The following is a 6,000-nucleotide window of genomic DNA, read 5'->3' as shown; positions in this document are numbered from 1 at the left end:
ATATAGTAAGGCCCTGCCTCAAAAACCAAAACCAAAAATAAAATCTAAGATTAAAATTTTAAATATTTTAATAAACATTTTCACATTACCCAGCACAATAAGGACAAAAATGTACATAAAAGAGTAAATTCGGAGAGATTCTGTGGCAGATTAGGTGATGAGGATCAGAAATATAGGATAAGATAAAGTATATGAAATAACAATGTTATCTGGCTTATCAACAACAGTATGAGGAGCAGAAGATAGTGGATTATTGCCTTCAACATTCTCTAAAGAAAATTTCCAATAAAGAGATTTATTCTCATCCAATTGGTAATGCTTTGGGGACAAAATAAAGAACATTGCAGCCATATAAAATGTCAAAACTCAATCTTCTACTGATCCTTTATCAGAAAGGTATTGGAGTATGTCTTGGTTACTTTCTCATCGTGGGGACAAAATATTTGACAGTGGAAATTTAAGGAAGAGAGATTTATTTTGGCTCATGTTTTCAGTCTGTGGTCTCCTGGCATGGCAGAGGAGCACAGCAAAGGAAAGCTGCTCATGTCATATTGGTCAGAAAGCAGAGAGTGAAGGGAGGAACCACAGAGGGGAGATACACCCTTCGAGATCATGCCCTAGCAACCCATCTCTTCTGACCAAGGCCTACTCCTAACAGCACATTCAGCTATGAGCTGATAAATGGATTAATCCACTGCTGTATAGCCCCCAATCCCCTTCCAAAAGTTCCACCTCTGAACACATGAGGCTTTTGGGGGACATTCTAGATCCAAACCATTACAGAAGATATGCTCCACAATTGTCTACACTAATAAGGAGAATATATAAAATGAGGAAACAGGGTACCTGCCTTAAAAGAGAGGATGCTGAAAGCCGCACAATAGCAACTATACATGTGGTTTGAGAGATGAGTCTGTTTTGGAGCAGGATGGAAGACTGCTGGAGAGAAGAAGACAGGAGAAAATAGAGCTCTTGGGGAGTTTGGCTTTGATTTCTCCTTGCTTTCACTCCTTGCAGACCCCCCAGTCTTACCAACCCTTTATTTACCAAGTAGTACATCCCAGTCCCTGTTGCAGGGTCACACTGTCCTGTCACAAGCCCCATAGAAGACCACTCTGAGCTTGCCACATGAAAGCTGATGGAAACAGCAATCTCAACCTAGGCTGAGGTAAACAAGGCACCCAAGACTCAAAATTTAAGCAGGCACTCAGTTTTAACAGCAGTGTCAACACCCAGCTGTGTTTCCTCAAGTCATCTTCCTCAATGGGTGAATGTCTGGATAGAGCACTCTTGGGTCTGCCTTGCCATCATTTGTATTTTCACTGTATTTATTCCCTTTTTATCATATTTTTCTTCTATGACGGACCAAAGGATAAGGGTGGGAAAAAGTGCTCTCTTTTAGAATCTATATAATTTTTATATTCAATTAATTTAAACTATGGGTTTACTTGCTCACTCGCTCGCTTGCTTATGTGCTGCTGAAGATCAGGTCCAGAGTTTCACGCATGCTAAGTACACATTTTACACTGAACAACACCCTAACACCTATTTTTATGTTTTAAAGTTTTAGTAGTGATTTCTTCACATTTTATGAGAGCAGGTATTAATTTTATAGTATAACATCAACTTTGCAACTTCAAAATTTCAGAAGCAAAATTACCTTCAAAATGACATAGACCATGACAATTATTCATGACCCATGCATAATGCAAATTAGAAAAAGTATGAAGAAGAGAAAAACACGGGGGAGAAAACAGAACTATTCAAAACACATTTTGCTTCTACTTGTCAGATGAATTATATTTCCTCTAAAACATGTCTACTTTCAAAATTTAAGGACAAATTTTCTCAAGTAGTTGAGTGAAACTGCAATGCTAAAATATTAGAAATAGAAGCACACAAATCATCATTACAGTCTTAAGTCTGCTTCTGAAAACATGCAGAAAGCATTTTCAAGCAGTGCACAGAACTTCAATTTGTGAGATTGCTTTGGCGAAATTGCATTATCGTGATCTACTGATCTTCAAGACCAGGAGCTGAAAATAAGTCTTTACTTTAGTCAGTTATGAAACAAGAGGAAGGAAAGCTAAATACTTCAGTGGTAACATCTCCATCTGCCAAAGATTCTACAGGCAAGCTAGAAAAAAGTCTTGCTACTCTTCCAACTTCATTGGAAAATGATAATTTAGTAACATTAATGTACAGTATGGTGACCACAGGGACAATTCAGGGGCCAGTGCTATTCTGTACTATAATAACTTTTAAATAGGACATCAAGTTTTATAATTGAAGTGCCAGGTTATGCTTATATTCTAGATGTTCATCATTTGCTGATAATGCTTACCTATGATCTTGCCTTCTCAAACTACTGATTTTAGCAGTTGGTCAATAAAAATTCAGCCAATATCTGTATCTGTTAGCTCTATTTATTAGGTATATATATATTTTTATTAGGTATATATTTTTGCACATATTAGAATGTTTTTTCCTTTCAATGCCTTCCTTTCCCCCAAAACATTGTATATGTATTGATTTTGGTTAGATTTTGATTTAATCCACAGGTTATAGAATATGAACTAATTTAGAAAAGGAATAAAAATCCCCCAGAGATAAAGGCAGGTATTCATATGACTTTGAGCTTTCCACTTTAGGGCATTTTTTGTTTGTACATTAGACAATTGTTTTATGTTGAGCAGGTACTTTGTTGTTTGGAAACTTAAGTGTAGAAAGAAGTTTCAGAGATGGACTTGTGGACTGTTGCAGACATTGCAACCACCTGGTGGTATCACTTTTGCAGAGAAAAGCCTGGAAAATTAAAAGTGATGTTCTTAAAGTCCTTTGCAGGTAGAGGTTAGAAGTATTTGAGACTTCCTGAATTTGATAAACTCACATGAAACTTTGATTTGGAAGGAAGAATCTGGAGAGCCATGCTGTGAATTGTCTCTTGGCTGGCTAGGGTGAAGGTAGAAGTGGCATAGTTGGCCAGCAGCTGTGGTTGTGGTCATTTTGTGGTTGGTGGCAGGAGCAGCTGTTATCTTGGCAGACCAATTCTTTGGTTGGTGTTTTGTTTTGTGTGTGTAGGGAACAGGGAAAGGGGACGTTACTAGAACATCCGGAGTAAGTCCTAGCCTCCTGCGAGCCATGGCAGCACAAGGTGAATTAACTTATTAATTTATTATTTATTAATTAAATTAATTTAATTAACTTATTAATTTATTAATTAATTTCCTGTAGGAAAGGTAGAAAAATGAGACTTTGAGAAGAAGCTGAACTTTGGGTCTGATCAGTGCTGCCTTTTATTTCAGTACATCAGGAGAAACAGATGTAACAAATGACTTGCAGAGAGTTCAGGACATCGGGATAAACAAAGTGTAACAGTCCAAGAACAATGAGGAACTGAGTAGATGAAGATTTTGTTTCTCCCAGGATGTCTTCAACTGGTGTAATCTTGTCCTGGAGCATCACAGCATCATCGGATCATTGAGGTCTCAGTTGTGACCGGAGGCCAAAATGGAATTATGTCTTGAAATGCCATAGCTGGCCTGTAGGCAGGAGAACTAGGCCTAATCAAATGACTTTTCCCTAAATATTATGTAGCACTGCCGCTGACATGTGTGCCTTGGTTTTTGCTTTTTGCTTTGCCCCTTTCAAAAGTTTGGAGGTTTCTTTAGGTTCAGTAAACGCCTCCATGCTTAAACTAGCTAAAGAGGGTTCTATTTTTCAAAATTTGCAACATGACCAATTTACTTTTTGTCTGGTAGCATGCTTCACCCTTTACCTACATTGTCCAATGTAATCATCAGAAGACCAAAAGATAAATAGTATTATTTATTTGTATTTTGCAGCTGAGGAAACCACATTTCCAATCTCTTCAGAGGATAGAGAGGGGATCTTGGGGCAGCGGTAACATTTTGTTACACAAAGTTGCAAGAATAATACAAAGAACTATTATGTACATTTACCCATAGTCTCCAAACATTAACAATTTACTATATTTGCTTTATTCTCTTTCTTTCTCTGTCTCTCTTTATATACATACATGACATATATACAATACACAAGCACTTGAACACTTGCATACATACATGTGCATATACATTTATACATACATATATAGCCAAATAGTGTTCATTTGTATATATGTATATTAGTTAGTATATATTTATACATATTATGATCATGTAGTATGTGTGTGTTGCAAATAGTTCAAACAATAGAAAAATATGCAAACTAAAAGATAAAAATTGTCTGGCTTCCAACCCCTTCATCACAAATAACTATTGTTAACAATTTTCAGAACACAAAAATGTTTCAAAAATTCTTTTGTTTATTTTCATTTTCACTGCTAAACATTTTCCTACATGGGTGAAATAACATTATTACCTTAAAATTAGTAATTCTTTAATGCTGTCTACTACTGTATTAGTTAGTTTTCCATCACTATAATAAATATCTCAGATAGTCAATTTGGAAAGAAAAACGGTTTCTTTTAGCTTACAGTTCTGGAGTTTGTAATTGTTTATCCCCAATGCTTCTGTGCAAGGTGTCACATAGTAGTGAGAATGCATGGTGTAGAAAAACCATTCACCTCATGGCCAGGAAGCAAAATAGGAGGAAGAGGCCAACTCCTCTCAGAGGTATACCCCCAATGACCTAAGGATCTCTCATTAGGCCCTACCCCTTAAAGGTTTAACCACCTCCTCATAGCACCAATCCTGAGGACTAATGATCTTAGGAGGACATTCAAGATCCAAACTATGCAAATTCTTAGTCCACAGTCAGTTTTCCCTCATTGTTCAAGAAGTATTTTTTATGATTTATTTCTTAACCTAGATTCAATCCAGAATCTGACTTTTATAACTGGCTGTTATGTGCCATAAGTCTCTTTTATCCCAAAGAGTCATTATGTTGAATGATAAGAAATGGTATATTAAAAAAGTATCAGACTAACACTGACACTGGAATTCCATCAGGAAGAAATATTCACCTTAAGGTTCCATGGGCACACAGGTCATTCTCTTGCCAGGAACAAAAACCTTGCAACAGTACAGGATTGCAGGTGATTCACAACCTGCTTTATTGGGCAGATCTCTGGGGAGCATATTAATTACCTGATTTATGCTTTAGGTCTAAAGTGTCTCCTAAAAGTCTCATGTGTTTGGAAGGTGATTGGATCATTGGAGGGGAGCTATACTCACCACTGCAATCATTCGCCCATGAGTTGAATGTGCTGTTAGGAGGTGGGGCCTGGCTCGAGGTGGTCAGTGGGGACAGGACTGGAAGGGTGTATTCTTATCTCCGGCCCTCCTCTCTTTCTCTCTGGTTCCTGGCTGCCATGGGCTGAACAGCTTCCTCCACATGCCCTTTGACTATGCTGTTTGGCCTTGGAGCCAGCTGACTTTAGATTGACCCACAGGAAGCTGTGGGGCAAATGAACCTTCCTTCATTTAAATTCATTTAAATTGTGGGTGTTGGGTATTTTGTCCCAGTGACAGGAAACTGACTATAGAACCCCCCATCCTCAGCCACTGCTCACCAGCTCTAGCCAGAGCATGCCACTCATCTGAGCTGTGAGGTTCTCTTTTGTAATACAAGTAGGACTATACTTACCCACTGGGATTTGTTAAAGAAAACAAAAAACAAAACAAAAAAAACAAAACCATCTAAAGCAACCAAGAAGTCAACTGAAAACTTTTTTTGTTGTTGTTGTTGTTGTTTGCTTTTTGAGACAGGGTCTCACTTTGTAGTTCAGGCTGACCTTGAACTCATTATGTAGCCCAAACTGACCTCGAACTCATGGTGATCCTCCTGCCTCAGCCTCACAAGCACTGGGATCACAAGCGTGTGTCACCATGCTCAGCTAGAAAACTGAAAACTTCAATCCACAAAAAATCAAATAATAATTATTCTTCTCAAAAAAGGAAGAAAAGTATTTAGTGTGAAGATGTATATTCTTTTTATTTATTTTCAGCTTTTTCTTTTCTTTTTTTTTTTTTTGGT

The sequence above is a fragment of the Heterocephalus glaber genome, unplaced genomic scaffold (genome assembly GCF_053883595.1).
Source record: "Heterocephalus glaber isolate CG9 unplaced genomic scaffold, H.glaber_assembly_v1.0 deba00001666, whole genome shotgun sequence".
Taxonomy (NCBI): Eukaryota; Metazoa; Chordata; class Mammalia; order Rodentia; family Bathyergidae; genus Heterocephalus; species Heterocephalus glaber.
This window is presented reverse-complemented; position numbering follows the sequence as displayed.